Consider the following 25,105-nt stretch of genomic DNA (forward strand, 5'->3'; position numbering starts at 1 on the left):
TTGTCTATGTAATTGTTGTAGAACATCGATCCAGTATATCATGAGCTATGCAATAGTATGTTTCCCTGTAACTATCTTATAATGTATGTTGCTGGTTGAGGACAGAGTATCCTGAGCAAGATTGACCCTGCCAAATGTCTTACGCTGATTGTGGTGGCCACTTAGGGAAATTTTGAGGGTATTATTTATGGAAGGGGCCGAGTATCATCTATGTTCGAGAAATTTTCTTAAGGCCGAGAGTACCAGAATTGAAGACTGATCTGCCAATCCTAGAGGCCAAGTTGCATTAACTTCTAGGAGGATTCTCTTCATTCTAAGGAAGGCCGCATTCATCCTCTTTGCAGACCCAATTCCATCTCTGAGGGGCTGAATACCATCAATCTTCCAGGGTATATTTTAATTTATCATAGGCCGATTTATGCTTCTAGGGTTCAAGTTAGTTGAGGCTGAAATGGCAGAGGCACACTACCATTATTACACCTTTTTCCTGTGGCAAATGGTCAACAAAATACCCGTTTTGAAGAAGCTTCGAGTTCTGAATTGTTGGCTGAGTTGTATTAGGGACAGCTTATTCTTGGTTTCATTCAACAATTTTTGGGTCTATCATTCTGATCGAATGGATTTCTGATCAAATTACTGGGGCATAGTATTGTTTTCAGAAGCTTGTCACATTGAGCCATTTATTGCTGGAGCATGAACCAAAGCTAAATTGAGGGCACAAATTGCTGTCGCAGAGACTATATGTTTGGAGGTTAATTTATAGTATGTTTTATGCACTCCTGAATAACAATAAAATTGAATTATCACAGCCAGCAGTAGCTGGGTCATTACAGCTAGTGGACAGAGAACTATGCTATGCTGTAGTAGTCTTGTGAGAGCATTGTAAATAATGCTGTATCATTGTTGAGACAGAAATAGGGTTGATGAGATGTCCTGTAATGTCGATGTCTAAATTGAGTTATGTCTTGGCATCAAATCAACTTCAAGAATAGTATTCCAGCTATGCCTTTTTAGTGCTGTAGATCAGTGCTGAGTGCATGTGTCACAAGCATTGGGCTGAGGCACACTGAGATATATTGTACTGCTTCTATATGGTGACTTATGATGCAGGTGCTGCCGTTGTTGATGCTATATGGCTAAGTGATTCATACTGCTATCTAATGTGTTGTTGCTAGTGAAAGACATTGCAAGAAGTATATTGCCGGTGTGGTGTTTGGTTGAGAGCATAACTGCTGTTAGTATATCTTGATGTATGCTGTCTATGTAGTCTACGCTGGAGTTTGTATGTCTAGATTTTAGATGTTGTATGTATCCTGTATGGTCAAAGACAGAGTGTGTGATGAGTGTGACATTGAGTACACTTGTTGAGTTGTCATGGCAACTGCCTATGTGATCAGCGTAATTGTGTATGAGTGAGAGAGGTACTGCAATGATTGTAGTGGTCTTGTTGTCTGGACTTCATATACAGTGAGCATTCATGAGTGTCTGTATGAAGCCCTGTAAATCTGTGGGGGCCAGGGTCATAGTCATAAGGCGTTATCAGTCTTAGCCCTTTGCCAGCTCGCTGTATTTGTCATAAGTAGAGTATTTCACCATTGTTGGATTGAAATATGGATGAGTCATTGAGGCAGTTTGTAGCCCATTGTGCTGAACCTCTCGTAAGAGGAAATTTGATGAGGAGAATTTTTGAAGGTCTCAAATCTGGAAAGGATGAGGAGCCAAAGTAAAAGTAGTCTCCAGAACTCCCAAGGAAGAACAAAAATCAAATGTTAAGGGAACATATATGTTTCACATGTCAGGGAGCATGCACATCAAATCACAGATGTAAAGTTAAAGGGGACAGAGAAGCAAGTGAGACTGCAAAAATTGAAGCAATGCACAAACAGTCATATAAAGATGATGATAGTAGCCCTGATATGCATCCATGTTTAGTGGATAAGCATGATGAGCATCAGAGTGTTCCCATGAGTGGAGAAGACCAGGGAGGAGACATTCAGGGTGATGAGCTACTAGTGATGATCTAGCAGGGGAAGCACATAAAGGAGCATGAGCCAAATGAGGGGGATGATAGGTACAGTGCATGATGAAACATCTTTGGAGAGCCAGTTGAAGGGACAAGTTGGAGATGTGGTAGAGGTGGTTGAGCATCCATCTTTGGGCCCACCCACTGATGAGATGAAAATAGGTGCAGAGGCAGCCAACAGGGTGCTTTCAGGCAGTAGTCGCTAGGAGGAGATTGAACATTTGATGACATATCTTATGTCGTTGAAGCAGAAGATCTAGGCAGTCCGAGGCACCATCTTGCAGCAGAAAAATAACATTGAAGAGCTTAGAATGAAGTGTGCCGAGTTAGCGGACAAGCTGTTTAGCGTCGAGGGACAATTGAGGTTCCTAGCGAGGCAACAAGAGGAGTATACATGGGTGGTACAGAGCAACCCTCTTCAGCAATACATTGATAGGGCTTGTAGCACTATCGACCAATGTTTTAAAACTCCGACTCCGGTTCGGAAACGGCCGAGGGTCAGCTCAAACTCCGACTTCGACTCAATATCGACTCGGCCGGTTTGATTTCAATGACTCGGTCGTTGTAAAAAATATATTAAATATTTTTTATTTATAATTTTAAAGATTTTCATTCATGTTTCCAAACACAAAGCTTTAGAATATAGAGAAAAGACAACATATGAGCAAAGTAGGCTCATGAATATATCCATTATATCAAAATGGCACCCAGTGCACTGTCCAATACATACATGAATGATGATATAGAGATCAAAACAAAAACACATAACCAAGGAGGCTAGAAATGACCTCTACAACAAAAGTGAACTGCAAAACATCACTAGCAGGCTGTGCAATAGCTACACATTGAGATAGACGAGATATGCGCTTCCGTCGTGGTTGAGTAGAGGAAGCGCCTGCAACTGGAGGACTTGGGGTTGGGCTTAAGGCTGGTACAAGTGGATCTGCATTCAATTGAACATTTTCTTTAACTAATGCCTCCGTCTGTAAATTCAAATCAAGATCATCATCAGAATAACACTCTGCCGGATGACTCTCCACTACCCAATCTGACGTTGGATCAATATCTTCCAACACAATGGGATCTGAATCAAGTCTTTTGTTCAGCAATTGGTTGCGTCTGAGCCGAAGGTTGTATTGGACATAAACTAGATCATTTAACCGTTTTTGATCCAAACGGTTTCTCTTCTTTGTGTGAATCCTCTCAAAGACAGACCAATTGCGCTTACACCGAGTAGGATTGCAAGTTTGACTCAAAATACGAATTGCAAACTTCTGCAATTGAGGACAATGGCTACCAAATGCCTCCCACCATTGTGCTGCAAAAAACATAGTTGTGTAATGAGTTAGCTCAACAAAATTACAAATTATATCCAACTTTGAAATTATAAACAATTTAATAAAATAAGAATTTGAAAATTGAAATTGTTTGTTTACCTGGCTCATCTGCTTGCCTTGCAATCTTTGCTAGGTTCTTGCCAAAGGTACTTGTGGCTTTGCTGAAACAAGTGATCTATCGGTGTATCTCCGACTAATCACTCTTCATAGGGACTGTGCGATCAATGCAGTCAATCAATCCATCTCTAACCTCCCCACCCAAAGCTCCTGCCTCCAAGGCTTTATAATGATACCTTGGGTTAAAAAAATACCCAACTGCATGTATAGGGCAATGGAGTTGATTGTTCCATCTTTCATCAATGATTGCCCAAATCGGCCCATACTTAGCCACTCTATCCTTGTATGCTGTCTTTATTTGCTCCTTTGCTTGATCCATAGCCTCATAAATGAAGCCCATAGCCAATCTTTCTCCATCCACTAACTGCAACACCTTAACAAGTGGCTCAACAACCTTCACAATATCTGCTTCCTTTTTCCAAAATATTTCTTCATTAACTTTCTTTGTCAAATCTTTGCCATCCTGTTTGTGAGACCAATGGCTTTCATTCCATTCATCACTGGTAAACAACTTTTGCAAGTTTCTATGTTGGGAAGGCATAGATTGCAATGTCAAAAAATGAGTTGCAAATCTAGTGATGGCAAGCCTAATAATATCCCTGCCCCTTGTGTGTTTCCTCATCAAGCTCAAAATCCATGAATGATCGTAGATACATTTTGTTATGCTTTTGGCATTCTCTACAGCGTTCTTGACCCAATCTAATTTGCCAATATCCTCAAGCATGAAGTCTATCCAATGTGCAACACGTGGGGTCCAAAAGATGGTTTTGTGTTTTTCCTCTAACAGTTTACCAACAAGAACATAGTTAGAGGCATTATCTGTGATGATTTGAACAACATTAGCCACCCCCACCTCCTCAACAACCTCATCCAACAACTGAAACAACAATTGTCCATCTTTCACCCTATCAGATGCATCAATGGATTTTAGAAACATGGTTCTCTGTGGGCAAAAGATAAGAAAGTTTATGATGGTACAGTTCCTTTGATCAGTCCATCTGTCTGACATGATGGTACATCTTGTTTTTTCCCATGAGCTTTTGAAATCTTTCAAATACTCATCAATGGAGGAAATTTCATTTCGCAAACAAGACTTCAAGACTTCAACCTGTCTATTATGCATTAGGATATAGCCATAAAATTGTCATATATTAGATCACAAAGTTAAATGATATCAAGTTCTCATATATATATCATTGTCATGATAAGTCATCAATTATTCATCAAGGGTTAGTGTCATATAGTTGGGGAAGTTGACTAATGTACCTTCATTCAATATCACACCTTTATCATGTTATACAATAATTTCCATCAATGTCTAACATCATTAAATCAGGCACTTTTGGCGACGTACCTGCCTAAGTATATAAGTAGGCCCTCACCCTCATTTGTAATCACCATCTCATATATTTTTTATATTTCTTATATAATATTTTTGTCCTATACAATACAACTCATAAACGTAGTAGAAATTAGAGTACTCAAAAACTCTGGTATATGTAAATATCCATTACAATTAAGTTCATAAACGTAGTAGAATACTCAGAAAATATGGTATACGTAAATATCCATTACAAAAAAGTTCATAAACGTTGTGGAATACTCAGAAAATCTAGTATATGTAAATATCCATTATAGGAAAAATATCTTATATAAGAAATGTACAAAAGATATGAGATGGTGATTACAAATGAGGGTGAGGGTCTTCTTATATACCTAGGTAGGCACCTCTTCACAAACAATCATGTCCTTAGAACATGCCTCTTCAATACTAACTATTAGTTAATTAATCATTGTTTATGACTGTTATTATTTATTTTATTTGTATTTTTTTTTTTTTATATATTTTATTCATAACATTGGGCCATGCCATAGAATGAGCCATGGGCCATAGAACCATCAAGCGGGCCATACTACCATCGAACGGGCCATACTACCATCGAACGGGCCATGAGTTATATTATAGTGTGTTGAGACTAACTATACTACAGAAGCCGAGACCAACCAAACTGAAAAGTGCCGAGACTAACTATACAACAACGATGTATAGGCCAACCATAATTTCTTACCAATATGGTGTCATCGAGATCATACTGAACAACATACATGATGCTAGGAACAAAGCTGAGACCCACATACATATGCCACTGCTGAGACTTATGTTTACTGCATGAGTTATATTATAGTGCGTTGAGACTAACTATACTACAGAAGCCGAGACCAACCAAACTGAAAAGTGTCGAGACTAACTATACAACAACGATGTATAGGCCAACCATAATTTCTTACCAATATGGTGTCATCGAGATCATACTGAACATCATACATGATGCTAGGAACAAAGCTGAGACCCACATACATATGCCACTGCTGAGACTTATGTTTACTGTACCGAGACTGTTGTGCCAATATTTTAGTGTCAAGGAACTATATATATAATCCATTGTGCCACCAACAGGATCACAGAGGGACAATACATTATCACAAGGGAAATTTTCCATAGAAACCTTGTATTAATATCATACAAATTGCTAAGGAACTCGTCATACAAAAAATGTATCGATACACATCGCAGAGGAACAAAACCATACTGATATACTACTGTATCGAGACTAGTAATGTGATTGTGATGCCAAACTAATCCTGTAAGATCAAGACCATAAGATTGATGCCAATCTTGTAAGAGCGAGATCATATACCAAAACTGTACTATCAAAATTAGTGCCAAAGAGAGATGCGAAAACCTGAGTTATTATTGTCGACCGAAACAGAGAGCAAAGGTCCTGTGAAACCCATCCAAAATCTTTTTCTTGCGTAGTGTCTTTGGAGGACAACCCAACGGGGTATATATAGTTGTTTGCCATTGATGAAGGGTCATGACCCTTTGGGGAAGTTGACATGACCTATTAGAGGCCGACCTTAAACTTTGGCATGACATTTGAATTCAAATAATCTCCTTCATAATTATTTTCAAAATAAAAATTTGTGCCAATTAATTTTGAATTTCATCTTTGGGGATCAATGGAAATTCTTCCCTAAGTTGCCCCATAATTAAATAACTACATGGTCACTTGGAAGGATGACATCTAGAGGCTTTTCTCACACACTCTCCTTTGTTGGTTTGGGGCAAGTTTTAATCCTTCTTGCTAGGCCATATCGAAAGTTTCTTAGTAAGGGTTTTGATTCTATTTCATGCCATAGTTGATTTTGTGGTTGAGGCTTTGCCGTTGGAGGGATCCTTTCTAGTGTGGTCATGATTTTTGTAATATCCCCTTTTAGGGATATCACTCAAATACAAGCAAACCCCAACCAGAGATGGACTCTCGAGGGATAAAAATAACAGTAGCGCAACATACAATAATGTATACATGGAATATAAGCAGATACTCAAGAAATGCAGAGAGAAATGCTAAGCCATTTTATTATATTGAGTAATGGAAAGAGTACAGGAGGTGATCAGAAAGATAGCGCCTCGACTTACACAAGGCAAGTGAAGAAATACGCTCAGAATGGTAAGGGAATGGCCTCTCTCTGAACTGTGTCCAAGCTGCCGGAGAACTGCTATGCTGCTGCTACTACTGGAATCAAATGAGGATTTGGGGCTGTTCCCCTCCTTAGAAAATGCTGAAACTCTGGAATCAACCTCTACTCAATAAACCTAGAAAAGCCCAGAAAGCTTTTCTGAAATAGCTGACCCCTGAAAATCACCCCCTTGAGGATCTATGCTATCCCTCAAGGCTCTGTGCTACCACTAAATAGAATCCTCCAAAACTCTGCTTGAAACTCTGCCAAAATCCTCCAATATGCAAGGGCTGATCCCTTGCTTAATCCCCAAGCTCAAATCCTCCACATAAACTCAATCTGAAGCTCCTACCAAAAGAAATTGCGTCCTCCTTTCTCAACACTGCGCAGTCATCAAATGCTCAGTTCCTCCTCAACTCCAAAGATCGATCCTCCTGCAAAAGACTGATGAAACTACCTTGCCCGAGCAGGCACTCGAAGTCCCCCGGGGCTAAGGGTGAGATCTCCGAACGGAGACACTTGATGCACTAAATAGTGCTGCAGACAGGCTAAATAGCCAGCTTGCTCTGAGTCGAAGTGACTAGCTCAAATGCTCATAATCGAATCCAAAATGAGGAGGCTCCTCTCTCCTTTATAGCATTGGCCTCCCTCAAAACCCTAAGGCCCACCTCCTCCAACGTAGCCTCTCTCTTGCCACGTGCTTCTCTCCATCTGCGCAGTCCCTCCAAGTGTCCACGTGGGCCCCTACTCTACGTGGTCCTTTGGGCCCCTTGGCTCCCCTTTTAAGTTACAACGTTGTGCTACTAGGGAGTTACTTTATTCAAAAAGTGAGTTATGTCCCCCTTTCCTCTCCTTTTTATTTATAAATAACTATAGAAGGCAAAATTGAGAAAAATCGAATATTCCAATTAGCCATGGCTAATTAGGAATTTTACAGTCTCCCCCGGCAAAATGTTGCTTGTCCTCAAGCAATTGAAGTGATGGATACTGCAAAATTTTCTCACTCTCCCAAGTGGCATCCTCATCCGGTAAATTCTTCCACCTCACCAAGAATTCCCGGACCGTCCTGCTTCGTAGCTGCCTCTCCCTGGTATCAATAATAGCCTCTGGCTGCAACACCAAATGCCCCTCATCATCCGTGGGTGGTAGCTCATCTGTCACTGTCACCTGCTGCCCCAATGCCTTCTTCAGGCATGATACATGAAAAACGTTATGAATCTTGTTGCCTTGGGGCAGCTCCAACTCATACGCAACCTGTCCAATCCTGCGTATCACCCTGTATGGCCCATAAAAGCGGGGCTTGAGCTTCTCAGCCCCCTTCTGCTTCAGTGACGATTGTCGGTATGGCTGTAATCGTAGGTAGACCAAGTCCCCTACCTCAAACTGTCTCTCCACCCGACCCCTGTCAGCATACAGCTTCTGCTAGTTCTGCGCTGTAGCCATATTATCCTTGAGAGCTCGGAGAATATCCTGACTCTCTTGGATCCAAATCTTGGTTCTCGGAGCCTTGCTAGCACCAAACATCACGTCAGCGAAAGATAAAGGATGATATCCATACAAAGCATAGAATGGTGACATACTAATGGACATGTGATGTGTAGTGTTGTAGTAGTACTCCCCTAGATGCAGCCACTTCAACCATGCTCGCTGCTGCCCACTGACATAGTTACACAAGTAGCCCTCCAACCACTTGTTAACTATCTCTGTCTTCCTGTCCGTCTGTGGGTGATAACTGGTACTCGGTGTCAACTCTGTCCCCACCAATCGGAAAAGCTCTTGCCAAAACCTGCCCATGAAATGACTGTCCCTGTCACTAGTGATGGTCTTAGGAAGACCATGTAGCCTGAAGACCTCTTTGAAGAACAGCTCGGCCACCTGTGTTGCTGTGTAGTGTGCGGGTATGGCAAAAAAATGTGCATACTTTGTCAGTCAATCAACGACGACAAAGATACAATCCTTGCCCTGTACCATGGGCAACCTTGTGATGAAGTCCATCGAAATACACTCCCATTTCCCCTTCGGAATGGGAAGAGGCTGCAATAATCCTACGGGATGACTCATCTCCCCCTTGTTCCTCTGGAAAATGTCGCACCCCCGGATATGCTGGAGTATGTCCTCCTTGAGGCCCTTCCATGAGAACCTCTCTCTAATGGCCCTGTAGGTTTTGGTAAACCTCTGATGGCTGGCCAATGGTAAATCATGTGATGCCTGGAGTATCTTCTTCTTGAGCTGAGATCCCTCAGTCAAGAAGATCTGGTCCCTGTAGTAGATGATCTCATCGACCACCCTGTACCTGTCATTCGTCACCTGCCCATCCAAAACCTCACATGCAAATCTGTCCTTGGAGTACTCTACTAAGAGTCGAGCCCTCCGGTCTGTGTCTAAGCTCATAAGAGACAACGTGGCTGGTCTACGTGAAAGGGCATCTGCTACCACGTTGTTCTTACCCTTGACATACTCAATGTCAAAGTCATACGCTTGGATCTTACTGATCCACTTTTGCTGCCTCTCCTGTAGCTGTTTCTGCTCCAAAAAGAACTTGAGGCTGTTGTGATCAGTCCTCACCTTGAATCTGTTACCCTCTAAATACTGCCGGAACTTGGCTAATGCATGCATAATGGTCAGCGTCTCCTTGTCGTATATAGAATACAACCTCTCGTGCGGAAGGAGCTTCTGGCTCTCAAAGGCTATAGGGTGACCTCCCTGCATCAACATTGTGTTGATCCCCTCTCCCGATGCAACACACTCCAAAACAAATGGCTACGTAAAATCCAACAATGCAAGCACTGGGCAGCTGCTCATAATGTCCTTGAGCCTGTCAAAGGCTCGCTGTGCTGTATCCCACCAACTGAATGCCCCCTTCCTCGTCAGATCTGTCAGGGGTGCAGCAAGCTGTGAGAAACTCTTGACGAATTTCTGGTAGTAAGTACAAATGCCAATGAATCCTCGAAGTTCTGTCACGTTCCTCGGCTATGGCCAATCTCTGATGGCCCTGATCTTCTCCTCGTGGACTCTCACTCCGTCCACCCCTATGATGTGTCCCAAGTACAACGTCTCCGTCAACCCAAACTCACACTTGGAGAGCTTGGCATAGAACTGCTGCTCCTCCAAGATGCGCAACACTGTCTCAATGTGCTGCAATGCTCCTCCCAAGTCCTGCTGTAAATGAGGATATCATCAAAGAACACCAACACAAACTTCCTTAAGTGAGTACGGAAGATGTGATTCATGAAGGATTGGAATGTAGCTGGGGCGTTGGTTAGCCCGAAGGGCATCACCAAAAACTCAAAGTTCCCATAGTGACACTTGAAGGCAGTCTTGGGAATGTCCTGCTCCCTCACGCGAATCTGATGGTACCCAGATCTCAAATCAATCTTTGAGAAGAACCGTGCTCCTCTCAACTCATCCATCAACTCATCAATCCTGGGTATGGGGTACCTTACTACCTGTTTTTTAGGGTCTTCTTGTTTAGGGCCCTATATTCAATGCACATCCTTAATGTGCCGTCCTTCTTCTTCACCAACACCATGGAAGAAGCAAAAGGACTCGTGCTCGGTTGAATGTGCCCAAGAGCCAGCAACTCCTAAATGGCCTGCTCAATCTTATCCCGATAGGCCTTGGGATGCCTATAGGGGGTAGTAATCACTGCCTGTATGCCCTGCTCAAGCTCCATGGTGTGCTCAAACCCCCAGTCTAGTGGCTGTCCCGGCGGAATCTCCCCAAACACTGTGGCATACTGGTCAAGGATGGATTGTACCTCTGGGTGCACTGTCTGCCCTGTAGTCCCTGCCTCTGATGCACTCAGCTCCATTGCCCACTCTACATCTCCCTTCCGGAAGACTGCCTCCATCCGATGAGCCGAAACAGTTTGAGGTGGATATATGTGTTGTCCCCGTATCTTCTCATGCCTTCCCGTCTTCTCATCATCCCACTCCATCTCTAGGGCCTTCTAATCTGTCGTGACCTTCCCTAGAGTGATAAGCCACTGAACACCCAGTATCGTGTTGGTGTCCGGAATATTGACCACGAAAAAGTGGTCAGTCAGTGTGTAGGTGCCCATCGTCACTGATAACTCTGGGACATAATGAGCACACACCATGGTCTGATCTCCTGGGACCAAAACTGAAAATCCATCGAAGCTCTCTGTCTGTATGCCTCTCCACTTAACCATCTGTGCATCGATGAAGTTGTGGGTTGCCCCACTGTCAACCAAAACTGATACTCGCTGGCCACGTACAGTCTCCCGTTTGCGCACCGTCAAATACTTGGGAACTCCTCGCAATGCTGCAAGGGCCCCTCCGGTAGGTGCAAAAGCTACACCACCTACTGCTGGTGGTGGAGGTGGCAAAGGATCCTGCGCAACATGAATATCTCCTGCCTACACATCATCCTCCTCATCCTCTTTCCTGCTGCTCTTGGAGAAGACCTCAATAAAATGTGCTTTGAGAGCAGCACATCTATGTACCGGTGCCCACGGCTCCTGACAGGTAAAGCACAACCGCTTCTTCTTCAGCTCCCTCCTAGCATCATCATTAATTAATGCTTGTCCTGGATTCCCCTTTGGAGGCGGAAGGACGTGGGGCAGAATCCTCACGTCCTTCCCCTTAGGCTGGAAAGCTTGTCTCTGGGGGTAAGGTGTCCGGGTCCTGGGCAAGGGATCCTGTAAGTCCCGGGTCCTGCTAATAGCATCCTGGAGTGTGGCTGGTCTAGAGGATTTGACTAGTCCCCGAAGTGGCTCTGTTAACCCTTCAACAAACATGTAGATCCTCCGTGCCACGGATAGATCTGGCACCATCACTGAAACCCTCAAGAAGTCTGCAATGTAGGTCTCTGGGTTCCGGTCTGTTTGAGCCTCGTCAGCTCAACAAAGTGTTATTCCGGATCCCTCCGGTCAAACCTCTCCATCAATCTCCTGGTGAACTCGGCATATGTCGTCACTGTGGAGTGTCCGAGTGTAACCAACCCATGGAACCACCAGTCCTGGGCCTCACCATCCAAATGTAATGTCGCCACCTTGATGGCCTCTGTCTCCGACATCTGGTTAAGCTGGAAATAGATGTCTAGCTTCTCCACCCAAGACTTTGCTGAACTGTATGATGAACCATCAAACATAGGCAAGTGGAATCTACTAGCTATGCGGTGGGTGTCTCCATCATGATAATGCTGGTATCCTCTGTGATGGTCACGGGGTCTACTATCCCGCTGGAGCTGAACAAAGTCTCTGAATGAGAGAGCATCCCTGAACTCCTGCCCATAGGCCTGGTACTCTGCAAAATAATCGCCCATATGACTAGGCTCTGCCTCCTGCTGGGCTCTGGCCCCTTTGTCTGCTCCTAGGAAAGTGGGCATGGTAGAGCATGTAGGGGCATATGAGGCCATCTATTGAGTAGTATCACGCTGAGTGGCACCCTGCTCTGGAAAATGGTGGGATGTACCCGATCTTTCACCAACCTGGAAAACCCGTGGGTTCTCACGCTGTCTAGCCTCCACTGCCGTGAATCTCTGCCTCATCACCTCGATTTGCCTCGACAATCCTGCACTGATTTGAGGAGCATGTCGGCAAATCTATTCCTGTCCTCATCTGCCATTGGATCCTCCTGTTCTGCGTCCACCACAGGCTCCTCCTGTTCCGTGTTCACCACAGGCTCCTATTCTGTGTCCACCACCCGAACACAGTCTCCCTCTCCGTAGGTGTTCTCCAACCTACGCTCAATATCTCTATATTTCCTACCTCTGTAACAGATGTAGGGCTTCTCCCTCGGTGTCATAGACTGCTAGCTCCACAGGCTGAGCCAAATCTATGCTCTGATACCACTGTAATATCCCCTTTTAGGGATATCACTCAAACACAAGCAAACCCCAACCAGAGATGGACTCTCGAGGGATAAAAATAACAGTAGTGCAACATACAATAATGTATACATGGAATATAAGCAGATACTCAAGAAATGCGGAGAGAAATTCTAAGCCATTTTATTATACTGAGTAATGGAAATAGCATAGGAGGTGATCACAAAGATAACACCTTGACTTGCACAAGGCAAGTGAAGAAATACACTCAGAATGGTAAGGGAATGGCCTCTCTCTAAACTGCGTCCAAGCTGCCGGAGAACTGTTGTGCTGTACTGCCGGAATGAAATGAGAATTTGGGGCTGTTCCCCTCCTCAGAAAATGCTGAAACTCTAAAATCAGCCTCTGCTCAATAAACCCAGAAAAGCCCAGAAAGCTTTTCTGAAATAGCTGACCCCCGAAAATCACTCCCTTGAGGATCTACGTTATCCCTTAAGGCTCTGTGCTGCCACTGAATAGAATCCTCCAAAACTCTGCCCGAAACTCTGCCAAAATCCTCCAATATGCAAGCGCTGATCCCTTGCTCAATCCCCAAACTCAAATCCTCCACATAAACTCAATCTGGAGCTCCTACCAAAAGAAACTGCATCCTCCTCTCTCAAGACTGCGCAGTCATCAAATGCTCAGTTCCTCCTCAACTCCAAAGATCGATCCTCCTGCAAAAGACTGATGAAACTACCTTGCCCGAGCAGGCACTCGAAGTCCCCCGGGGCTAAGGGTGAGATCTCCGAACGGAGACACTCGATGCACTAAACAGTGCTGCAGATAGGCTAAACAGCCAGCGTGCTCTGAGTCGAAGTGACTAGCTCAAATGCTCATAATTGAATCCAAAATGAGGAGGCTCCTCTCTCCTTTATAGCATTGGCCTCCCTCAAAACCCTAAGGCCCACCTCCTCCAACGTAGCCTCTCTCTTGCCACGTGCTTCTCTCCATATGCGCAGTCCCTCCAAGTGTCCACGTGGGCCCCTACTCTACGTGGTCCTTTGGGCCCCTTGGCTCCCCTTTTAAGTTACAACATTGTGCTACTAGGGAGTGACTTTATTCAAAAAGTGAGTTATGTCCCCCTTTCCTCACCTTTTTATTTATAAATAACTATAGAAGGCAAAATTGAGCAAAATCGAATATTCCAATTAGCCATGGCTAATTAGGAATATTACAATTTCATGATTTTTCCTTGATTCGCTGAGGGGTAAATTTAGCTATTGGGTTCAACCTCTTGCCTTAATCCTCAAATATTGGATAACCAACTTAAGAGTGTTTTCTTCTTGATCTCATATTGCCATTTGATTTCTCTTGAGCCTTGACACCGTAGTCCTAGAAGGATATTGGTATTGATCTTCATATCTCTCCATCACACTTTTTTGTTTTTTAAAAAACCCAAAAAGTCTCCAAAAGTTATGTTTCACTCAAGCTACCTTTGACATCACCTTGTGCTCTTTTGACTTAAGCCTTAGTGATTTTTAGGGAAGCCCCCCTCGAAGCTGGAGAAGAGACGACCTAAAGAAGTAAAGGTAGGTCGCTGAGGTGATAGTGGGTGACCTATCAAGGTTTTTCTTGGATTGTATGGTGTAGGTTGGAGCTTTCACCATTCTAACATATAATTTTGGGTGGTAACGAGGCCATCATCCTATTTTTTGATCCGGAGCTTCTTATACCAAACTTTGATCATAAATCTATGTTAGCATAGCTTAATATTCCTTAGAGGCATTAGTTGGCACATTAATTGAGGATTGTTACTCATTGGAGGATGAATTGATGGAGTTTTTAAGGAGTACATGCTTGGTCATGAGCTATTTTCATCATGTGGTTGTATTTTATATTATTTCATTCATGATTTTAGTTGAGCACTCCTTTTGAGTAAGCTCATGTGGACCCTGGGGAAAGAGTGTATCCTTCCTAGAGGGGACATCTTGGATTGTGGTTGAGACACGTGGCAATGCCACCACCTACTTCATATTTGTTATTCATTGTTTGACTTGTCATTGGTAGTTATCGGATATTAGTATTTTGTCCTTTTCCTTGAGAAAAGTATGGAGATAGACATTTTATTGTTAACCAGTTGACAGATTGACGGATTTAGATCCATCCAAATCTTATCGTAGTGTAAGGCATGTTGAGCTTGACTTTATACGAAGAGTAGCTCTTCCTATTTGTTTTGAATGGTTGGATGTGGGGATCTAGGGAAATTCCCCTTTGGAATTTGGTTGTATATCTTGGAGGCAATTGGAGTAAGAATTCTCTTTTGTGGCATACATGTTTGATGTCAATATTACGGAAGACTATTGCTGTAATTTGCTTGTATCAAATGTGTCGTGAAGGGCTGAATATGGGTAACTTTGTTCCTTTTTTAGAAGAGTTTAATTGTGGTTCATTCCCCCTTCGAAATTGTTTTGTTTGTTGCTGGAAATGTCAATGAGTATCTTTATTCCTAATTAAGAATTGGCTGCCATTTACATTCTCTATTGGTAAAGGCACCCTCATGCATGTTTGAAATCTCTCCTTGATTTGTTTTTTTACAAGTTATTTTCTGTAATAGTGGACAATTGGATAGTGCTGTTTGTGGGTTGTTAAATCCAGGTGCATTCACTCCTAATCTCATTTGAAAGAAGCTCATAGTTGCCCCATCCTAGTTTATCTTTGACTGCACTTGCCCAATGGATTGACATTAGTTTTGGTCCACCCATCAATTTTGTTTTTATTTTTATTTTGTGTCATTGGGGAAATTGGTTACTAGAACTTACAATCATTGCTGCCACCAAGGATCACACAACTTTGCTGCAAAGAACCACCCCCCCCGGCATGTTATGATAGCCTGAAAACCATATTGAGCAAGGTTAGCCAGGTTTTGAACCAAGGTGGGCAGGATTATTACTGTGCGTCTCGACTCTCAACCACTCAGGCTACACTTGATGGGCTGGTCGACCCATTATTTATCAAGAACAACACTACAAATTTTGTTTTATTAAATTTGAATTTTGCATTTCACCTTGAGCTTCAATTTGCATAACTTTAGCACTCATAGTCTCGGGTACCCCCACTGTGGTGTTGGAGCATTGCCATAAAGTGAGAGGGGGTGCCACCATTGTGACAATGTGTAGCCCATCTTAGTTCCTTGAAGGTCTTACCTGTGCTTTAGGACTTTATTACATAAATTGAGGGTTTGGGTGGTAAATTTGTTGTTAAAATTTTGCCCTTGCAAAATGACTTCAGTTGTTTTTCCTAATAGCACTTTCGGAGTGTTAGACTGTCTCAACTTGCAAGAAACTAATTACATCATCAATGTTTCTGAACTAGGGGCTGATCAAACTATTTCTGAAGAATGCAACCAAGGATTCTATTAGTGGGTGGGCACCCTATAACGTTGCTTAATGTTTATTATAAAATCTTTGCCAAAGCTGTTGCTATGTGGATTTGGGGAAAAATGTTGTTTGGTAGTTTGTCAGGAGCATTGGTTTTGTTTATTTTGGATGATGATTTCTTATGGAAGGCCTTGGAAGTATCAACAAAATTTTATCTTTTTGAAAATTGATTTTGAGTCTTTGACAAATCTTATGATAGGATAGACTGGGGCTTCATCACCAAACTGTTATAATGCCTTGGGTTTGGTGCTCACTGTGTGGGTATGGTTAACACTCTCCTTTTGTATGCTTAAACATTTGTTTTAGTAAATGGATCCTTTTTTGTTAGGACTGCTCTGCACTGATCAATTATATATGGTTGCTTTCTGGCTCCTTTGTATGTTTTAGCAGTAGATGCATTACGGTATTTGGTTCAAAATTGAAAGCAGCTAGGGTTCAGGGAGAAATTTGTGGTATCTCTCTACCATAAAGTTTTGAGGTGGCTAATAACAGCTTTCTTGATGACTCTCTTATCTCTGTTTAGGATGCATTTTTTATTTTTTGTGATATTATTGCTTCTGCCCTCTTTTTTAAAATCCAGGGCTATTCATTTTGAAAAGTGTTTGGGAAGTTTGGGCGCTGAATGGCAGGAACCTTTGTTGGAAGTTTTGTGGTAGTAAATATGTTCGCTATGATCTAGTGAACAAATTGATCTAAAGATGGAAATTAGAGGATCATTGTGATGCTGAAATCCCTAGATTTGAAGCTTCAAGGTTCAGTAGAAAATTCATCTTTTTGTGAAAACATCTTCGGGACTTGGAGTAGAGACCATGGATAGATTGAAGAGTCTGATGGAGACTATTTGTGAGATCCAAAATCTGTTTCCTTTGGATGAACAATGCAAAGTGAATATTCAAATTAGAGCCCTATTTGGAGAGATTGGGGGTGGCTTTCTGGTAATCCTATGCATCTTTATGATACCTTGAAATCTTATGGCTTGCTTCACAAATGAATGCCTCTAGCACCAACATTGAACTCTAAATGGTGCTCTTTGGATCCTGAAAAAAGATGGTTTGAGAGATTGCATAATGTTTGATCCTTATAATCTCCTTTAAGCTCCGTGTTTTTACTCGTTTTATTATTTATCACGGCCTTATGACAAAGGCTCAACTTGCCAAGAGTGGCTTCATGGATACCAAATGTCTTTTGTATGGGAAGGAGGAAGCACTAGAGCATATCATGTGGGAATTTTGGCATTAGATTCGGTGCCAAATCCCCTTATTTTTCAAGGTAAAATCCACTAGTGTGCAACTCTTCTTTGGGAATCAAAACAATGGTTGTTGTTTGTTAAATTTTCTAGTGCAATCAAGATTAGTACAATTTCTCAAATTTGATAGCTACTTCCAATGATACGATTAGTCATCTTATAGCATTCCAATCATTAAGCAGTTAGACATGAGAAACTTCAACCATTAACTTTCTTCAATAGAGCAATAGAGATCGTAGTAAATACTAAAACAAGAGACAAGGGACACTAGAAATTAGGCTTTCGGCTAGGGGAAAACCCACAATGGGAAAATCCAACCAATCATTCCTTATGAGAAGAGAGTTTAGTTCATTAAAAGTACATCAAAATATTCCCACAAGATTCCAAACTTTCTTATCGTTGTCGCCCGGATTGTACAGGCACCGTGACAACTGCTCAGGGTGGGGTTGTCACTCTGATCCCCGTCCATTCCGTTCTAGCTGTCTCTTAGCAATAGGTTATGGGGTGAAGGAAAACAAGTCGAGAACCAACTTGTTTGGGAGACACAAATGAGTGGCCTAGCTACTTAGTAGAATTTAGCAAGATTAATGATTAGATTAGATTTTAAGTATGAGACCAGTGCCTTATGGAGTCACAATTCTTGCTTATTACAAATTTAGACCAAGTAATTGGATGGACACCTGCTACTTAATATGATAGACTAACCTCTATGAAATGCAATTCCTAAGAGCTAAGCGTGATGCAAGGATGTTGGTTATTTTTAGCTTAAATACCTAGTTTAAGTTGAACCTCTCCCTTAACTGTTTTGAGAAACAGTCTTCAGAGTAGGTTGTGAAATGGAAGCCAACAGGAAGCAGGCAGTGGCTTGATTAATGATACCTTACCCTGTGTTTCACCCACCCAGTGCCTCCGGCATTGCAGAGACTGTGGCTCTGACGACTGCAAGGTCACTGTGTTAATCACTAAGAAGAGTTGAATCCCTCAAGCTAATTGGAAAAGGGATGCCCTAGGAGTCTATCAACCAAGCTTATGCTTGGAGGTAAATTATTAATGCAAACTAAGTCCTAGGATGCTTATGCAAGATATATTGAGTGAAGTCTTCTTGAGTTACGATTGTTTATGCTATTTAAGTACTTAGTGTGAATTATCCTATAGCAAGAGTACAGTGATGAGATAACGATCTTAAGACAAGACAAGTGCTTAAAGATACAAGTGCCAATATTCAACAATATTACACAAGATGTTTAGAACAAGTGTCTAATTCAACAATGATTACTTGAGATATGCCAATGACCAATGTTGAAATGCTCACTTCGAATGATAACCAATGAAAATTAAGATGCCAAATGCTTAAGATTATGATTTTTTAACTTAGAGCAATTTTCTAACGATTTTTTAACAATGCCTTAATTAGATGTCAAACACAATGATGCCAATTAGATCTTAATGCTCAAACAACTTAGACGATCAATGAGATTAGAGAGACAAAACTTAGATGTTGAGTGAGTTAATTGTCAAGTTAACAAATTCTCAAGATAAGCAAGTGTTAGATTCCAAAATCAATAATAACATTTCAACACTTAGTAACTCTATGACAACAACAATGAAATCACTTTAGATCATAGCATTTACCCAACATAAAATTTTCCAATGGCTAGCAAATATAAATTTATGTATTTAGCTCACTTTATGATGATGTATCCAGTAATATATCATATCTGAAACAACTTATTACAAGAGTAAACAAACCAGCAGATCAACAAGCTAATGATGCTAAAACCAATGCCCAAGATGCCCAAAAATAGGAAAAAATTCACCAAGACTGAAAAATCAAATTTTGAGCCCCTTTAGATGTGTGATTCGGAAAATTGCAGACTGGATTCAGTGATTTATGCAGTAAATTCCAGCGAGCAAATTTTTAGATCTAGGTTAGATCTAAGATGCCAAAGTGGCCAAAATTTAGGAAAATTTAAAATTTGCAATTTTAAGTGATTTTGACCAATTCAAATGTGATTTTAGGGCTATTATATCATTGTTATCACTGCTGTAATAAAACAAAGTATAAATGAGGGTTTAGAGATCAAACCGTAGGCCCAAGGCCTTGAAGATTAACTTGCCCAAGTAGCCCAAAATTTCTCCAATGATCTTGCACCTGAAAACACAAGTTTTTGAGCAAATTTCTCCTGCAAAACCACCAAGGAATTAGTCTTGAAAATTTCAGATATGGAACTAGGGCAAACTAGGGAAAAATAGGCCAAGGAGGGCCAATGCTAGGCCCAATAGGGCTAGTGTTGAGGGCTAAGGAGGCTAGGATGGTAGATTAGGCATCAAAGAAGGCAGAGGAGACCAAAAAGCGGCAATGTTGGGGGGATAAGGGATCAAAGTCTGTATGCTAAGACTGAGAGGGAAAAACGGCTAGGGTTTAGGAGCTAAAAAGCCCACAGCTAGCCCTAAGGCAATGTCTATGGTCTCAAAGGGGTGCTGAGCCTCCTTAAGCCCATGACTATGCCACTTAAGGCCTCAAAACCCCAACACAAGGGCTTCAAGGGAGGGTCGAGGCCCTTGGAGGCTACGACCGTCGCCAAGAGGTCAAAAAAGCTGACACAGGGGGTCACTGGGCTAACACAGAGGCTGAGGAGGGGGACCCTGGCCTTGGAGGGGCTAGATCTAGGCCCGGGAGGCCTGAAAAGTAAAACCCTTACTTTAGAAAATTATTTTCCTTCCAAATCTGAATTTTGTTGCAAATTTCTTGATGGCTGGCCCTGCAAAAAAATTCTAGAGACTAGATCTTACCCTCAAGGGCCTAGATCTGGCTCTACTTCAACCTCTCCTCTTGATTTCAATTCACCTGCAAAAATGAAAATAAAACACCCAAACCCCAAATATATACAAAAATTCCTAAAATCCCAAAACCCATGTTAGCAAAAATAATCTACAAATTATATTTACAAAATCTACAAATATACAAAGATTATGAAAATTTAAATTTTTGAGAAAAATATTTTTTATGGCTATTTCTTTGATAAATGGCTAGAAAGGCTTCAGAAACCCCATGCACCCTATAGCCTTAGCGAAGATTTAATCCAAGACATAAATATTCAGGATCCAAGCAAGTTGATCCCTACGCAAGTTTGTGAACTTGGAGACCAAGGACTGAAGTACCTGCAAACACTATGTATTATCTCAAAATAGTCATATATTAGCACAACATAAGAAACCCGTAGTCAGTACATAACACAAATCAATGAACATGGACACCTCGGGTTGCACCCCAAAGTTTTTATTATGATAGAAAAATAGTTCCCAGCGGGACAATAGTTCACACAAATGCTTCAGTAGCAATTTCTTAGCGAGAAATCAAATGGCTAGAGACTCAAATGACTCTCTAATTTATAAATAAATCCTCCAAGTGAAAGGTAACGACTAATTTCCTTGATCCCTGTGAAAGTAATCTCGGTCGTCGAAAAATACATGATCATCTTTTAATATTAGCCATTGAATTTTTATTGTTGAGGAATTTTCGAATTTATTATTTAATTCCATTTTATTAGCTCAAATTAATTATTTTGAGCTAATTTCCTAAAAACTTGATTTTGACTTAACCACCAAGGTCGAAGGATCCAATTTGTTTTGAAATATCCAATATTCCCTTGGTGGAGGATCTCAAAAAATTACTTCTTTTAAGAGCCACGAATTTTTCCTAAGACATTTTAATTTGACTCTAATTAATTAATTTTCTGGCTTAGGATTTAATTATTTTAGCCTGAAAAATTAATTAATTGACACGTGATGAGATTTAATGTTTTTTCCACCCTCTAATATTTTAACCATGGTGTCTAAGTATGAAGGACCATGCATTAAAATATTTTTTACATAAGATTTTTACAATTCAACCCTCAAAGGGGGAATACACGTTCGGCTTAGACTCTCAAATTACATACCTAATCTGCGACACAACATGATCTAGTAGACCAAGTGATTTGTAATAAAATAATTTAGCGAACTAGCTTAAAATATTCCCAAATCACTTGTACATAAGATTTGACTAGAACACTAGGACTTATCTAAGACTTTGACAAAGAATTCCACCCTAGCTTTGGGGTGAGGCTAGAGGGAAAGACTTTGTCAACCATTCGTGTTTAGAAACAAAAATGAATCAGTGAGAGAAAAACCTCCTAGGATGAAACTTTTGCTAATATAATAAGCTTACCTAGGTTGTTACATATATTCACGGTCTTACTAGCATCATTTACATTACATAACTTGCAAAATGAGTTTATAATGACATATGAACTACTGATAGATAATCCGATCCCGTTGAAAAAATTGGTACTTCCACTTTCTTGGAACTTTGAAAAAAACTGTGCAACACTGACCTCAATAAATGCCAAGTCAAATAAGTCAACAGAGAAAATAGTCAAATCTGGTTAAAGTCTGATCTGCAACAGAGAGGCCAAATTTCGGCTTTAGGTAGCTCAGAACAAGAGGCTGAAATTTGGTCAAAGCGTTAGTAAAAGGGACCTCTGAAATGCTCAGTCAAACCTGTGGCCAACCCAAGTCAACAAACCCAGAAATAGGAGCAAAGTCACAGTCAAACAGAGTAAAAGTACCTCTAAAATTCTTGGCCTCCAAGACAGTCAAAGGGCTCAGTCAAATAAAAGCAATCTCTCCAAGTCAACGTTGGTGAAACATAAAAATATATGGCTGATCAACGTAGAATAGAAACTTCCTTTGACTCCTTCGCACATGTGGACATATCTTGCTATTTTAGATCGAATGATGCATTGTGATGATGATGCCAAATGAAGTCCAAGGAGCCCTTATTTATGTGTATTAAGAGGTGGCTTGTAAGACCAGGCAGTAGCTCCTCAACCAAAAATTGATTCGTGTTTATTCCTTCAGGTAGGTCTTCATTATATACATGAGGGAGAGATTGTTCACTTCATCTCCCGATGACTGTTCATATTATTTATTTATCTATTTACATTATATTCACCAAATCATGTGTGTCAACATTCCCCCCCTTAATCTGAAGGGATGTTGGTGAGTCCAAGCATCATTTTGAATCGTTCAAGCTTTTCTCTTCCAAGTGCTTTGGTGAAGATGTCTGCAATTGCTCATTAGTGGAACAATGACGGAGATGGATTGTTTTGGCCTCAACATGATGTCGAATCAGATGATATTTAGTATTGATGTGCTTCGTTCGATCATGGAACTTTGGGTTCTTGGCCAACTTTATTGCAGAGGTATTGTCAATCATGGGTGGAGTTGATTGTACTTGTTTTACTTGTAAATCTTCAAGAATTTTCCTGAGCCACACAATTTCTTTGTTGCTTCAGCTGCTGCCATGTATTCTGCTTCTGTTGTGGAATCTGCTGGAACTGATTGTTTGCGTGATCTCCAGGAGAGCTCCTGATTCAAGACTCATAGCATATCCTGAAGTAGATACCCCAGTTTCTTTGTCTCCATCGAAGTCTGAATCAAAGTATCCAATCAAGCTGAAGTCGTCCACCTGTGTATACTTGATTCCAAAGTTTTGAGTTCCCTTCAAGTATCTTAGAACTCTTTTTGCAGTAGACCAATGTCCCTCATAAGGCTTTTGCATAAACCTGGAGAGGATTCCAACAACAAATGAAATGTCTGGTCTAGTAGTAGTTAGGTAGTTGAGACTTCCTACAAGCTGTCTATACTTTGTTGCATCCTCAAATTCTTTTCCTTCAATAGATGTGAGCTTTAAGTTTTGTTCCATTGGAGTAGTAAGAGGATTGCATTCTGTCATGCCAAACTTGTTCAACAGATCTCCAGTGTATTTCTTTTGAGAAAGAAATGTGGACTTCGGATGTTGGGTTACTTCAATGCCAAGATAGTAATGAACATAGCCCAAATCAGTCTTTTCAAAACTTTCCCCAATTCCTTCTTTGTGGATGCAATGTAGCTTTCATTGTTCCCTGTCATCAAAAGATCATCTACATATACCACAAGATATACAACTGTTTTGCCAACTTTCTTGACAAATAAAGTTGCATCATCAAGATCATAATGTTTGAAATTGAGTTTCAGAAGATGCTCAGTTAGTTTTTCATAGCAGGCTCGCAGTGCTTGTTTGAGGCCATACAAGGACTTCACAAGTTTGCATACTTTATGTTCATGTCCTTTCACAACAAATCCTTCAGGTTGAGACAAAAACATTCTCTTTTAGATCTCCATTTAAGAAAGCAGTTTTTACATCCATATGATGGACTTTCCAACCGTTCCGAGCTGCTAGTGCAAAGAGTGTCCGTATGGTAGCCCATTTTGCTGTGGGGGCAAAAGTCTCCTCATAATCGACCCCTTCCTTCTGTGCAAAACTTTTTGCCACAAGCCTAGCTTTGTGCTTGTTAAGTGAGCCATCAACTTTATACTTGTTCTTGTAGACCCACTTGCAGCCAATTGGTTTGGTTCCTAATGGAGGATCAACTAGCTTCCAAGTGCCGTTCTTTATGAGGGCATCATACTCCTTTTGCATCGCTTCTTTCTATTCATCATGAGAAGTAGCTTCTTTGAAGGAAGTTGGTTCAAAATCTGTAGACAAGTTCAATTCACAATCATAAGAAACATCCATATCAACAGGTGAATTAGAGTCATCCACATCACCTCCATTTTGCCGGTTTGAATTTCTAGTTCTTGTCTTTCCAACCTCATCAGGATGAACACTTTCAAGTGTCTTTGTCAGCCACTTTGGGGGACCTTTCTTAGATGGTCCAGGCTGCTCTGTTGATTGAGTTGGGACTGAATCAAGATTGAGTCTCCCAATTCTATCAATCACATCACTTAAAGCATCATCTGTTGTTGGAGTTTCATGCGGGGGAGAGTGTTCTTCAGAAGAAGATTCCACATGTTGATCTAGTATAGGAATCCCCCCTTCAAGATGTGGAATCTGATTACCAAATTCTTGAAATGATTTTGCTTTTGTGAATCTATCCAAGCGATCAAGTTGCCGCTCAACAACATTGTCAGTTTTGGATGATTGAAGAAAAATTACATCTCTAGATACAACAAACTTTTTATTTACTTCATCATAGAGACGATATGCTTTGGAGGTGTTTGAATACCCCAGGAAGATTCACTTACGACTTATAGCACCAAGTTTGTTTCTATGTATCTTTGGTATCAAGGCATAACAGGTGGAACCAAAGACCCTGAGATGCTTTACCGAAGGAACATGTCCATACCACATTTCATAAGGAGTCTTGTTTCTAATAGCATTAGATGGACATCTATTCTTTATATATGCAGCACATAGAACAACATCAGCCCAAAACATTATCTTTACATTTTTGAAGAAGAGCATGGATCGTACCATATTTAAGATTGTCCTATTCATTCTTTCAGCTACACCATTCTGTTGGGGATTATAAGGTACAATTGTTTGATGTTTGATCCCATGTTGGCGAATATAGTTTTTAAATTCATTTGATGTGTATTCTTTTCCATTATTAGTGCGAATAGACCCAATATGAGATTGTGCATCATTTTCAATCCATTTATGAAAATTCTTGAATGTTTGAAAAGCATCAGATTTGTTCTTCAATAAATAAACCCAACACATTCTGGTGTAGTCATCAATAAATGTCATCATATATTTATTTCCATTTGTAGAAGGAACATGCAT

General features: G+C 41.0%; 1 protein-coding gene across 1 annotated transcript in view; it reads left to right on the top strand.

The window, feature by feature from the left end:
- LOC149191868 (calcium-dependent protein kinase 18-like) overlaps nucleotides 1-25,105 on the top strand; it is a 338,201-nt gene that overhangs the window by 33,893 nt on the left and 279,203 nt on the right. The window lies entirely within an intron of this gene.

This window comes from Pinus tabuliformis, chromosome 2_2 (genome assembly GCF_031772625.1).
Source record: "Pinus tabuliformis cultivar Carrire ecotype Pingquan chromosome 2_2, CPIR1, whole genome shotgun sequence".
In the NCBI taxonomy this organism is placed as follows: domain Eukaryota; kingdom Viridiplantae; phylum Streptophyta; class Pinopsida; order Pinales; family Pinaceae; genus Pinus; species Pinus tabuliformis.